Source organism: Vombatus ursinus, unplaced genomic scaffold, assembly GCF_900497805.2.
Source record: "Vombatus ursinus unplaced genomic scaffold, bare-nosed wombat genome assembly UNPS02014816.1, whole genome shotgun sequence".
NCBI lineage: Eukaryota > Metazoa > Chordata > Mammalia > Diprotodontia > Vombatidae > Vombatus > Vombatus ursinus.
Window position 1 is genome coordinate 26,566,659 of NW_020954594.1, and position 14,673 is coordinate 26,581,331.

Sequence of the window (14,673 nt, forward strand, 5' to 3'; positions counted from 1 at the left end):
CATTTCTATTTCTCTGGTTTAAGGTTTTTTTTTCTTTCTCTAAATCCTATGGGCTAAGAAGAGTATGTGAATAATTGATGAACACTTTTTATTGTTTCTCATGAAAATATAATGATGTTAAGTTTGTTGCGTGATACCAATAATATGGTACCATTATTCCTGCAGTTTGACTGTAAACTCCATGATGTTCTGTATTCAAAGTTTAATGAGCTCTTGCTGTGACAAAGGACGACATTGCGAACTTAAAGAAAATCAGCTTTTCTACCTAATTTGCAGATGCTGAGGCTGGGGTCAGAGGGTGATGAGAGACTCCATGTTTTAGATTTTTATCTAACTCAGATGCTTGATGAGCAGGTGTATTTCTTAGACCTATTTGTTGTTCCTAAATTGTACTTTTTTTTTCTTTCAAGTGAGCCCTTAAAAAAAGCTCATGTATCAATATCATCTTTTGGGTTCTTGCTTCTCTCTATTTTTCTATATGATTGAAAGTAGACTCTTATCTTGTATACATGCTATCTCCTCCATTAGACTGTAAACTCCTTGAGGCAGGGGCTATTTTTGCTTTTCTTTATAAATCTAGCACTTAGCAAAATGCCTGGTACAAAATAAATGCTTAATAAATGCTTATTGACTATTTAAATTTAAACATAACCTCCAGTTTATTCTTTTAATGATAAAGGAATATTTTATAACTTAATTATATTTAATTGCTTAGAAAAGAGTAAATTAAACAAACACTAAAGTGAAATGGAATTCTGAGTAATTTTAATGACTAGTTTTGGTCTGGGAGAACAGGCAAGGAAGCAGCTCTCTCCTTTCAAAAGAAAAATAGGGATCTTTGGGTGTGGAATATTACATAAACAGACATGGTGGCTGTGTCTTTGGTTTTATGTTCTTTACTACAAGAGAGAGGAAATGGATGAGGAAGAAATATACCTGAAAATTAATGTAATATAACAACAAAAGGTATCAGCAAAACACTTTCCCCCCTAATTTTATTTATTTTATTCTGAATGTAAATAAAACAAGCATTTCTATAACATATTAGAATAGAAAAAAATGATTGCACATGAGACTGCAAATCTATTATGTACAACTTGCTATTTCTTTTAAAGATATAATAACATTATCATGTAACTTTTTTTTACTTTTTTTCCTTCCTTTCCTTCTTCCCCCTGCGCTAGAACTGGCTACATGTGTGTCTGTGTGTGTGTGTGTGTCTGTGTGTGTGTGTGTCTGTGTCCGTGTCTGTGTGTCTGTGTGTGTATAAAACTATTCTATACATACTTCTATTTATCAGTTCTTCGGATACACGTACATCTTCCTTCATATGTCCTTTGTGGTTAATTTGAGTATTTATAATAGTCAAAATGGTTTAGTCACTTAAATTTGTTCTCAAAACTATATTGCTATTACTGTAAACAATGTTCTCTTGGTTCTGCTCATTTCGCTTATCATTATTTCATGCAAGTCTACCCATGTTTTTCTAATATCATCAACTACTTTTAAAAAAATCAGAATCTCATTGTACAGCAGCTGCCTGAATGAAATCCATTTCTCCAAGATTTGTAATTTCATAGTTTGAGAGCCAAAATGGACCTTGGAAGTCATTTAGTCCATCTCCCTCATTTAACAAATGAGGAAAATGAATCCAGAGAAATTAAGGGACTTGCCTAATGTCACATAATTAGGAAGTGACAGAACCAGCACTTGAACTCAGATGCTCCAGCTCTAAGCAGAATACTCTTTTCCTCTGTATCACCATGCTTAAGTGTTACCTGATTAAACCACAAAACATCCCCCCAAAAAACCCTAAATCTGACATTAAAATACAATAAATAAAAACTCAAACTGCTAGTAATACTGGCTTTCTCTGAATTTTTAATGTGCTTATCTCTAAACAACCTCTTTATACTTATATATACAACAATACCAAATGGTGTTTTAGCAGGTTCAAAATGATGTTCTTCAAATTAAAAAGTGAAAAAGAAATAGCCTATGGAAAACAACATTCAGAGGCCTTGAGTTCTGTATTTTGGATATAGATTTCCTTTCCCCCTGCTTGGGACTTAAAATGTCTTATCAGCTTTCAGTAAATTAATTTGGAATGGGATTCAGATGAACAAATTGAAAAAAATGCCCAGTGAAGATATGAGACTTGGTGGGTTTGACTGTCAAATTTAAGAGAGAGCTAAAAATCGGGGCCTGTTGATATCTGTATTTGGCAGAATTATTTTGGGCTCTTCCCATATATCAATGTAAGCCTTTTCATGTATCTATTTCATCTGTTTCTTATCATCCTAGAAACAGATATCTCAATTTCCCACTCCAAAGGTCCATCAATCTATGACTCTGATTTTATGATATTTTCCCAACTTTTCCTTATCTTTCTATAAGGCTAAGCAGTATTTCCATGACTGAGTGGACTTGATCTCCATGGTAGCTAAGGAAGTGAAAGTCTTATAGTAAAAGAGCGTCTTCTGAGTCTTCTAGTTGAATATCTTTCCTAAGTTTAGTAATAACCTCTAGAAGTAGAATGTAGTTTCAATAGAATTTAAACTCCTTGAGGTCAAGAACTAATTTTCTTTTATGTTTTTATCTCCACAGCACCCTGTACATACCCTTGCAATATAGTAAGTAGGTAATTAATGAATACTTATTGAATTGAATTAAATGGATAGGACATTTAAGAAAACTGCACAGCATACTTGCCATGGAAAATATTATTTCAGTAATTCAAAAGCTCTTGTTTATTTGGAAATTATCATCTCTGCCAACACAAGGGGTTCTTAAACCTTTTTTTGGTTATGGGACCTTTTTGGCAGTCTGATTAAGTCTATGGACCCCTTCTCAGAATGATTTTTAATGCATAAAGTAAAATATAGCAAAGTACCAAGGAAACCAAAGGTTAGTGAAAATAAAGATGCATTTTTTTTTAATCCAAGTTCACAGCCTCCCTATCCTTAGATCAGAGGTTAAGAACCACTTAACTGTGTCTGTGACTGCATGGGAACTTAAATAAAAAAAACAAAACTGTCCTCATAGTTATGTAATACTGAAGTAAGAAAACAACAAACCACTGAAATATATCCATTGCTCATTAATAATTGTAGAGTTTACTTAATCATTGTAACCACTGTAAATATTTCACTCTGTCCACATAGTCCACATATAGGCAAACAGTTCCAAAAATATTCTGTTTTACCAAGAGGCAGCAACCACAATGAAAATGTATGACAGTGTTTTGGCATAATTCATTGTGGCTGAGGAGAGGGTATGTGAAGGGTGTACTTGATTTGAAATCACTGCCTATATCCTACAAGAATCTCTTGACTGTATTCCCCAGGAGGCCATCATATCATTGACCATGCCAACTAGATTAGTCACCTTCTAGATCATGTAGCTAAAATCCAGAGTGCCAAGAAAGATAAATGACAACAATAATAAGGATAATAAAATGTCATACATTTGGGATATCTTTTAATTTTTCAATGCACTGTCACATAGATGGTCTAACTGTAGATAATGGGATGGTGTGGTTCCTTTGCTTCCTTTAACAAACATCAGGATAGCCAAATGAGAATATTCCCTTCAAAGTAGTCAATTTGGGGAATTACATATTACGAAGATATTGCTATTTTTCAAAGCATGTCTGAAACTTCTCTTTCAGAATTGCCTTCAGTTTCACAGAATCACCAGGCCATGGTAGTGCATACATACCTGTAAACTTTGCAGTAGGGGAAGTAAAATTGATGGATTGCTTGACCTTAAGATTTCTGAATTGTAGTAAGACTAAGTCATTTGGATGTTCAAACTAAGTCTGGCACCAATATGATGAGCCTCTAGGAATGAGGGGAGCAACTAGGATAAGGAGGGACAAACTGACCCAGGTCAGAAAATGTAATAGGTCAAAGTTCCAATGACCCTCAGTAGTGAGATTGGGCCATGAGTAGCAGATACACTTCCAACCTAGGTAAAATTAGGGAGAGTCAGTCTTTAAACAAATAAATCAGAACACTAACAGAATCTCAGTGTTGGAAGGGGCCTTGGCAGCTGTCTAGTCGAGTAAAGACTATTTTAATAGTATTTTTCCCCCCCAAATACATGTCAAGAAAAATTTTAGCGTTCATTTTTGTAAGATTTTGAGTTCCAAATTTTCCTCCCTCTCCTCCCTTCTTCTGAAAATGGTAGGTTGTTTGATATAGATTACATATGTTTATCATGTAAAAATATTTCCATATTAATCACAGTTGTGAAAGAAGAAATAGATTAAAAAAAACACATGAGAAAAAATAAAGTAAGTGAAAAAAATATGCTTTGATTTGCATTCAGAGTCTACCAGTTATTTATCTGAATATGGATAACATTTTCCTTCATGAGTTCTTTGTACTTGTCTTGGATCATTGTATTGCTGAGAAGAACTGAGTCATTCATAGTTAATCGTCACACAATGTTGCTGATACTGTGTACAATGTTTTCCTGGTTCTGCTCATTTCACTTTGTATCAGTTCATACAATTACAGAATTTTCTGAAATCTGCCTGTTCATCATTTCTTATTGCATAGTAGTATTCCATTACATTCATTTGCTACAGTTTATTCAGCCATTCCCCAATGGATGGGCATCCCCTCAATTTCCAGTATTTTGCCACCCCAAAAAGGGCTTCTATAAATATTTTTGCACACGTAGGTCCCCAAAAAAGACTTTAAACAGAATCAGCCCTATAAATCTGTAGCAAGTAGTAATCCAGGCATTGTCTGAAGATTTTCAGTGAAGGGAAACCCTATAACCTCCTAAGACTGCCTATTCTACTTTTGGAAAGCTCTAATTTTTAGAATTTTTTTACTTGAATCAAGTCTAAATTTTTCAGTGAATATTTATTAAGTGTGTGTAGAGAACTATGTTACTCACTGAGGATACAAAGGTGAAAACCAGCATGGTTCCCTCCCTTGAGAAGGGGTAGCATGTATACTGGATACGGCCCTGGACTTGATGTGAGGAGCACATGAATTCAAGTCTGTCTCAGATCTTTAACTAACTGTGTGACCCTGGGTAAGTCACTAAATCTTTCTTGGCCTCAGTTTCTTCATCTGTAAAATTAAGATCTTGGACTCAATGGCCACTATAATCTCTTCCATTTCTAAATATAAAAACCTATGAGATTATAGCTTATTGGGGGGAGGGGTTTGAAATATGAAGATCAGTGATTTCATTGGAACAGTGAATTTCTGGTGAATAACCTCTATTTATCAATATATATCAGCACCTTCTTTGCAACTTAGAATACTTGTGTTTGCTAGGGTAAAGAGAAGTTAAGTGACTGGCCCAAATTCACACAGTCAGTAAGTATCCCAAGTTTTTTTTTTGCCCCCCCCCAAGTCTTTTTTCAGTTATATTCCACTCTTCATGACCCCATACTGTAGTGAATTGCCATTCCTTCTCCAGCTCATTTTACAGATGAGTAAATGGAAGCAAATGGGATTAAGTGACTTGCTCAGGGTCACACAGCTAGTAAATGTCTGAGGTTGGTTTTGAACCCAGATCTTTCTGACTCCAGGCCCAGTGTTCTATCCACTGTACCACCTAGCTGCCCCTAGCGTCACAGGTAGGATTATTTAAACCTAAGTGTTTCTGAGGGCAGCTAGTCAGCGCAGCAGATAGAGTGCTAGGTCTGGAGTCAGAAAGACTCATCTTCCTAAGTTCAAATCTGGCTTTAGACACTTACTAGCCATGTGACCCTAAGCAAGTCACTTAATGTTATTTTCCTGAGTTCCTCATCTATAAAATGAGCTGGAGAAGGAAATGACAAATCACTCCAGTATCTTTGCCAAGAAAACCCCAAATAGGGTCACAAAGAGTTGTATATAACTGAACAATAACAACAACAATGAGAGTGTTTCTGACTCAAAGCACTCTCTTTGTGCCATGGTTCCTCTGTGATATGAAACATACATAGGCAACTTGAAAGTTATACAAGGAAACTAATCCCATTATTTCATCTTTTCTTATCAAAGTCTTTGTTGCCTAGCTTGACCTATCATCTTAGTCACTAGATTTAGCTCCAATGACTTCTGACTCCCTCAAAAAGTCATATTCACTCACAAATGATTTTCTGTCTTGCACTGTGAAACTTCTATGCTTCATCAATACAATAAGGATATTTAATAGAGTTGCCAATAAGTTTTGAGTAAAGTTGACATTATGGAATAAGTGCTTAGTACTACTCTCGCCCCTGACATTTATTGGGATTTATCAGTTCTACCTAATTTTAAAAAACATTCATTATTTAAAGTTATATATTTTATCAGCACAATCATTCTATGAGCTGGGAAGGCAAGTATTAATCTCACTTTAAACATGTGAAAATTGAGATTTAAAAAGGTCAAAGTGACTCAACCAAAGTTACACTGTTATGCAGTAATGAAATGTATAGGTTTGATGGGATTTTAGTGTTCTTCAACCTGCATTTAATCAATATTCATTAAGTTGAAATGAATTATATTTTTATTATGTGTAAACTATGTATCCTGTTTTCTAACATGAAAAGATATCAGTTGCAATGATTCATTTCACAAAATAAATACCTGCTTTGTAACTTCTCATTGAGATGTTCTTGCTTCTCAATTCTCCCTCTCTTCTACTATTCATGAAAAAAAAAAAAAAAGATTTACAGTAGTACACAAGGGAAAATTTCTGAAGGTCTGGGCACTGAATTTGTTTGTATCTATGATTCTCTTTTTATATGCCAGTCACTTTTGTAGTTATTGCCCCTCCCCTTTTTCCCCCTGCTTTTTTTAGGGCAGGATTATCCTAATACCCAAGTAGACACTGATAGTATTTGCGAAATTCAATTGAGATTCACTAAAAATGCTTACAAATGCAAACAAAGGTCAGATGCCACCTTGTCTTCCCATCAGAATTACAATATTAATGACATAAATCCATTATAATTGGACCCAAGGAATTCCTAGGCATTTGGTGATTAGTTGTAGCAATTGTACACCATTAATAATGTATAATATCCCTAGTGCTAAATGTGAAATTAAAGTGCGGTTTTAGAAAACTCCTGGACTAAAACAGAAAATTCTCAAGTCAAGATGGGGCTCCTGTTAAACACATTATTCCAGGGATGAAATTAACCTGGGCAGGATGGATGTGAATGGAAAGTGGAAACTGTGCTCCTGCTTCTGATAGCTGTTTAATGAAAGACCTTCCTCTCAGGATATAACTGAGAAGTAGGCATTAGCAATGGATCACTTGTTTTCACTCAAATTTTGTATTACCAGTTTAGTGTTTGTCAAAGCCCCAAATACATTGTAGTAAAATATCACTGCTTTCTGCAAAAACTAGTCTTAAAAACACTTGTGAAAGCATGCAATCAGGACAGGAAAATTACCTCAGAAACTTTGACTAATCATAGCTCCTGTAACACAGAAAGGTTTCTGAGCTTTGGAAAGCCTCCCAATTTGGTCAAGTGGAGATCTTAGACTTCTGTTTTGCAATTCAGATGCACCATCACTTTTGAGGGCAACCTCTCAGACTCTTGGAAGTGGTGACCAAAGAATGCTCAAAATGAACTGTGGTCTTTGTTCTACTGTGAATAAAGCTGTTGTAAGAGGTAAGGGAGTGTGAGGAGAAAAGAATGGAATGCATATTGTTGAGAGTGACACTGTTAGTTCATGGTAAAATTTAATATCGCTGGGATTTTTTTTAAACTTCAAAAACTCTGTCTAGATTATGATTTACAATTTTATTCAATGCTTTAACTATTCAGTATTGTCCAGTGGCTCCAGGGACCCATATTTGTTACTTGTGATTCTCATCAATAGGTCATTAAGAGCCTGGATATTATGGTAGAAAATCCATGGAGAGATTAAGGGATTATGTGATAGAACCATGTTTACCTTTGACCAAGCTTTTTTCTTCCCCAATTTAATTCACTTGACCTGGAAAGATTGTTTTAATGATTCTTCCTTTTCCTGGACTTGATCATGGGCCCCAGGCAATTTCTTTTGTATTCTGGGTTGTTGGTTGATTTAGATCAGGAAGACAAGGCCCAAACTAGTTTTTTGACAACAAGATCTGCTCTGCATTGAACTTATATTATATGCATGGAAATTTTTCTATCTTCTTAGCTAGACCACCAGAAATTCCTGGTCCCTGGGCATAGTTAAAATGTTGTTTTCAATGAATACTTAGAATTATGGAATTTTAGATCCAATCTACTCATTTTACAGATGAGAAAGCCAAAGTTATTCATGGGGAATTGACTTGCTCCATTACTATTAAGGGATGAAGTCGGGACCCTAACCCAGGTCTCCATACTAATAGACCAGTAGTCTGTCTATTTCATCTTGCATGTCTGATTTATAGATTCTCACTTAGTCAGCAAGTGACCCCTTTGTGCCAGGCACTGTGCTATGTATCAGGGATATAAAACGAGGCAAAAAAATAAAAAGGATTCAGACTTTCTCCCAACCTCCTCAAACTCTTATCAGTTATTTGGGTAGATCAAGAGTGAACAAGAGGCTCCCCACAAAGGCAGGGTCTGTGTCAAGTCCCTCTTCTTTCCCATAGAGCTAGTTGTTGGCTCCTTCAGTTCTTTCAGATAACTGGGGTGCTATAATACAGGGGCTGTTCTTGCCTTTCTTTGAATCCCTAGCACCTGGAACAGTGCTTAATGAATGTTTGTTGATTGACTTGATTTGACTTGCAGATTTTCTATAGCCCATAGAAGATGAGGTAAAAGAAAGATTAAGGATTTATTAAAAAAAAAGTAACTGGAGTCATCCATTCATTTAGTAAATATTTATTGAGCACCTACTGTATGGAAGACACTGTGTTACAGTGCTGGGGAATCTGACTCATGTGCTAAGAGAAGGAGAGAGAAATGTGACTGAAAGAGAAAAGGAAGCCTACTGAAAATGGAGAGTATTCTAAGAATGTAAACTACATTCTCAAAAATGAAGTAAGATAGCAGTTTTCTGTAGAAACAAACACTATCACCAATCCACTTCATTCCAAGCCAAATTCTTGAGAAACTCGAGCCACCTTGGAGGCCAAGAACATCCTCATTGCCAGCCATTTCTTTTCTAATTACTTAGATAACCAGCCCTATACTTCTTGGCCTGGTCATCCACAAATAACCCCTGCCCATGTGTAAAGTACTTGACAACCAAAGGACACAGCAACCAAACAGCCATGGTGGAATTTAATCAAAGCATCAGTGTGATATGGCTGTCGTTTTTAAAATATACACTATTTTTGACCTTTTGACTTGGTTTACTTTTATTCCATGTATAATGGCCTAAAGGATTGTCAGAGGAACTGGAAATAATCTGTGTTCCAGAGGCAACAGAGGTAGGGTGGTTAAATAACCAATGTTAACTCTGTTTGAGAGGGTTATAATATTTGGCCAATGTGCAGCAGGCACACACACCCTCTTGATATCACAGGGGTGGGATTGAGAGCAGGTGATGTAATCTAACTTGACAAACTAGTTAAATATTGACTAGCAGATAGAAGCACATGGGCATTCAGACTGAAGGAGGAAGGCAAGGTCTGATTGTATGATTCAGATCAGAGAGCAGACCCTGGAGGAGACCAAAGCAAATCGCTGCAGTGGTTCTAATAACACAACTGGGGTCACCTTGGGCTTTCCTTCCGTCGTTAAGAGGTAAGGCTTTTTGCCCTGCTGAGAAAAATCACATTGCTGGCTGAAGGCATTGACAGCCATGAAATGTTCATGTGTCTTGGAGGTGGGTTAATCCCAGAGAGCTGTTTCCTTCAGCAAGCCTAATTGTATAGTCTAGGCTGGTCCTGATTTAAGCACAAAGCATGGACAAACTAATGTGGAGAAAGATGGTTTGGTTTTATCTGTGCAGGAAACTATCTTCTTCAAATGATTGGGTCTGGGAACAGGTATATTTTATTTTTAAATGCTTAGCTGGAAAGGATGTCCACAAGAATTCATTTGCAGTGAGGATTTTGCTAATGATTAGAGACATGCACATCAATTGAATAAGGAGATTTTCATGTCACTTCATGGGTAATGGTATGCCAACAACAGCTCCCCGTGGGTAGGGGCAGAGGTAGGGGAAGAGTGCTTAATGCTACATGAAATATTTTTAGCTTTGATCCTTAATGAAGAAGCAAGTGAAACTTAATTCAAGGGGAATATTGAGAAGCCAAGCCAATGCCAATAGATAGAGAAATAGGCTTAAGGTGTTGTCAGACTGTGTTTAGAAATGAATAAATATCAGTGTGAGAAAAGTGCCACATTTGGCTTTAGAAAGACTGCTTAAGCAGCCAGCTTATCACAGGCTACTTTTAGAAAGGAGACAGCATTCTGCTTTTATTATAGTCTCTCACTTACTCACCTACTTTCAAATGGTAACAGGAAGGTGGTAAGAAATAAATAACCCCTAGCAATTCTCTAAGAGGGAGCTCTTTATTCTAAATAAACAATCATTGAGAAAACTGGGTATAGAGAAAGGAGCCTTCACTTGAAATATGGAGAAGTAGTTTCACCACAAAACATAAGATCAAGGCCAAGCCATTGTATATCTCTGAGTCTTAGCTCCCTCATTTGTAAAATGGGTATGATCATACTAACACTATCTACCTCATAGGATAGTTGTGAGGAAATTGTTTTGTACACCTGAGAACACCATAGAAATGTGAGGTATTGTTAACATTTTTTATTTTTTAGAAGCTTAAAAGAAACAAAGATATGTACCATTTCCTAGAAATTTTCTGCAGCAGATAATAAACAAGAAGGTATCCCTGTGAGAAATAATAGCTCAATATGAGTTGTTTAAGAGAGACACTGTACTCCAGGTCTCCTCAGTGGTTTCTGATGTATCTCACTTATTCAGTAGTGCTCTAAATTACTCCTTTTTTAAGATGAAAAAGACATCATGACACAAATCATCCTCATGGAACTTGGATAGACAAAAGCAGAGTGCATTAGGGGAGCATCCATCCCTGAGAGGCAAAGGAAATAGAAAGGTAGCACCGTGTAGTGGATAAAACAATAGACCTGGAGTCAGGGAGATATGTTCAAATCCTGTCTCACCCAGATGAAACTGGCTGTGTGACCCTAAGCACATCGCTTTACCACTCTGGGCCAGTTTCCTCATCTGTAAAATGATAAAGTTGAACTTCGTGACCTCTCAGGTCACAGAGTTCTAAATCTATGACCCTATCCTACGTTTAATCATACTTGACTGGCAATCCAGGGAATAGAGGGCCAGCCTGGAGGTTCAAGAGGGAAGCTAAGAGGCACAGTGGGTAGAGCACTGGGCCTGGAGTCAGGAAGACTCAGCTTCTTGAATTCAAATCCACCTAGGCATTTACTAACTGTGTGACTCTGGGCAAATCACTTAACCCTGTGTGCCTCAGTTCCCTAATCTTTAAAATGAGCTGGAGAAGGAAATGGCAAACCACTTCAGTAATTGGCCAAGCAAACCCCAAATGGAGTCACAAAGGATCAGACATTATAGAAACAAATGAACAACAACAACTGGAGGTTCAAGTCTTATCTCTGACACATTCCATCAGTAGTGTGACTAGGAGCAAGTCATTTAAATTATCAGTGACCCTGGGGCAACTCTCTAAGAATCTAAATTGCAGAGCAGTTGCCCAGGTGCTGAGTTTCTGCTCTGGGAGTTCCCAACCAGGATCAAATAATTGGTTGACCTCTCTTCTACTCATCTCCCAAACAACAGCAACAACCCCATATAATGACAGCACAGATTAAGATGTAAGTTGGACAGATATTGGTTTCCCTTTTTGATCATATATCTAGCGCTAGAAAGGACTTGATGAGATAGACTGTCCCTCAACCAAGCCTCTGATTTTACAGATGAGGAACCCGAGTCCCAAGGAGGTCAACTGACTTATCTAAAGTCACACAGATGGCAAGTGGTAGAGGGACTTGAACTCAAGTTTCATGACCCCCAGGTCAGGGCTCCGAGTGCCCCCTCCAATGTACCCCGTGGCCCCTGAAAGATAGAATACTAGGACCCAAAAAGATGCAGCAATGTGCTTGGAGTCATGCAGCTAGTGGAGAGCGCCAAGGTTTCCTGGATCCCAGCCCATGTCCTTTTTTGCTGTCTCTGGTGAATCGACAAACATGAACTCAGGGTTTGTTTTGTTAATTTTGCGTTTCTCCCTGCAGATCTGGTGGCTGGCCAACCACCATTAGGATATTTTCAGAGACCACGAGGGTGATTGAACAAAGCATATTAACTTCTAATACGTGTCTGTCTCATTCATGCTTAGTAAACTCTCTTCATTCTTCTCACTCTCTATGTTCCTACTCTTGTGCTATTCCTTTTGGCCATGGAAATGACAAAACAAAAAAAACAAAACAAAACAAAACCAAAAACCAAAGCACTTTTCTTCATTCTCTGGAGTACTCTTATTCAGAGGCCTTATTCCTCTAGGCATCTGGGTGGCACAATTAATAGAGTGCTAGAGCTGGAGTCAGGAAGATCTGAGTTCAAATCCTGCCTAGGATACTTATCAGCTATGATTCTCTGGGTAAATCACTTAACCCCTCTTTGTCTCAGTTTCTTCAACTGTAAAATGGGAATAATAAGAGCAACTACTTCACAGGGTTGTTGTAAGGATCAAAGGAGACTTTTTTTAGGTTTTCCATTATTTTTCTTTTTTAAATTTTATTCACTTTATTTTTAATTTGTGAAATAAAACAAGCATTTCCATAACAAAGTAGGATAAAAAAGATGATTGCACATGAAACTGCAATCTATTTATGTACAAGTTGTTATTCCTTTTACATATAGAATAAAATTATCATGTAAATTTACTTTTGTCCCTTCTCTCCCCCCCACCCTAGAGATGGCTACCATTAGACACAAATATGTGTGTGTATGTATGTATGTATATATGTATGTAAAATCATTCTATACATACTTCTATTTATTAGTTCGTTCTCTGCATGCAGATAGTGTCTTCCTTCATGTCAAAGGAGACATTGATAAAGCCCTTAGCACAGTACCTGGCACATAGTAGGTATTATATGAAAATGCTTATCCCTCCCCTCCCCTCCCTCCCCTCTCTGCAGCGCCCTGCCCTGCCCTGCCCGTCCCATTACCTATAATGTTATTGATGCTCAATTGTGCATTGTGTGGAGAGGGAAACATTCCTTTCAATCAACAGAAAAATGTAAATGATGAGTCGCCTTTTAACTGAACATATTGTAGGTTTTCATTATATATGTCTTTGCAATATGGAACCTAGGAACATTGCTTCTGGACTATACATAAAGAAGCAACATAAGCTGCTTCACAATCAGATCTTGCATACTTTTCTGGGCTTATCATATGTTACTCTCCCTTATGCATTTTAACTGTGTTCCAGTTTAACAGTCATGTTTGCTGTCCCACATGCAAGTCATTCCATCTCCTATCTCTATGCTGGCTGCTCAACATGCCTGGAAAGCACTCCTTCCTCATTTCTTCCTCTTGGAATTCCTGGCTCCCTTCAAATACCTGTTGAAGGCCATCTCCTATAAAAGCAAGTTGCTAATGCTGTCTCCCTAAAAAAAATTATTTTGTCAATATTTTATACTAAATTTTCTGTGTATTAATCCTTCCCTTGCTGCTATACAATTGTAAGTTCCTTTAGGACAAGGGCTAGTGTCATTTTTTTCTTCTTATCCCTACCACCTAACTTAGTGTCTGGCACATAGTAGATGCTTAAAAATTGTCTTTTAATTGAATGAAGTAGAATAGTGAAAAGTGTTCCAATCCCAGTTGTGAGATTAGCAAGCTGTGTAAGTAAGCTGAGTAAGTACTTAATGAGCCTCAGTTTCCTGGTCTACACAAAGGAGATAATGATAATACTGATATTCTCTGTTGAAGAGGGTAGTTATGAAGACTTTGACATTGTTTTAAAGGCTAAGGCACTATATAAATATGAGTTATCATCATTATATCCTGGGAAATTTGTGAATAACTAATGAATTCTCTATGAGGATAATATTCTAATGCTAGAAGAACTCAGACATAGAAAGGTTAAATTCCTACCCCTAACCCCTATTGCAAGTGATTAATGTAGCTGGAAATTAAACCCAGGAGTCATATTCCCCAGTACTGATTTCCATCCAGAAGTTCTCTAACGTAGGCACATTTCCAAGTACCTCTTAATAAAATGCAAATGAAATAGTGTCGCCTCTACAGTGGAAAGCATGAGACCAGCTCAATGCTCAGTAACCCGGAGACGCATGGATGAGGCGGGAGACAGCAAGATGGCAGAAGCTCCGTTTATTAAGTGCTAGTAGCTTTCTTTCATATCCTTAGTAACACCTGATCAAAGCATGATCTCCACGTGATAGCCAATCACCAAGTATGCTAGACACCTGCAGCCCTCGTATCAGGGGTATGAGTAGGACTTTTCTCCCAATGAGAGGAGAGCCGAGCCAACCGTGGGAGCTGCGTGTCAGCAAAGGAGAGGTCTTGTGAGACTTCCTTGTTTTTGCCACGCAACAGGTTGTGACCCTCAGCTTCTGCTGAGAGAAGCTAGAACTACTGTGAGAAAATTACCCTAACAAAATAGTATTGAGCTTATTCTTACTTTTCATCTTCATGTGGTTGAGAACAAAAGGTTTTCTCTTTTTTTTCCTCTCCTTGAGAAACTACAAGCAGT

At 37.3% G+C, this 14,673-nt stretch overlaps 1 protein-coding gene across 3 annotated transcripts in view; it reads left to right on the forward strand.

Annotated features, from left to right (window-relative positions):
- NCKAP5 (NCK associated protein 5) overlaps positions 1-14,673 on the forward strand; it is an 859,247-nt gene that overhangs the window by 155,337 nt on the left and 689,237 nt on the right. The window contains exon 1 of one of the 3 annotated variants that reach the window (XM_027835635.1): positions 9,616-9,676. The exons of the other annotated variants lie outside the window; for them this stretch is intronic. The gene's annotated coding sequence lies outside the window, so the exon portion shown is untranslated. Of the gene's footprint in view, positions 1-9,615; positions 9,677-14,673 lie in introns of those variants that run through there. 3 annotated transcript variants of the gene reach the window in all.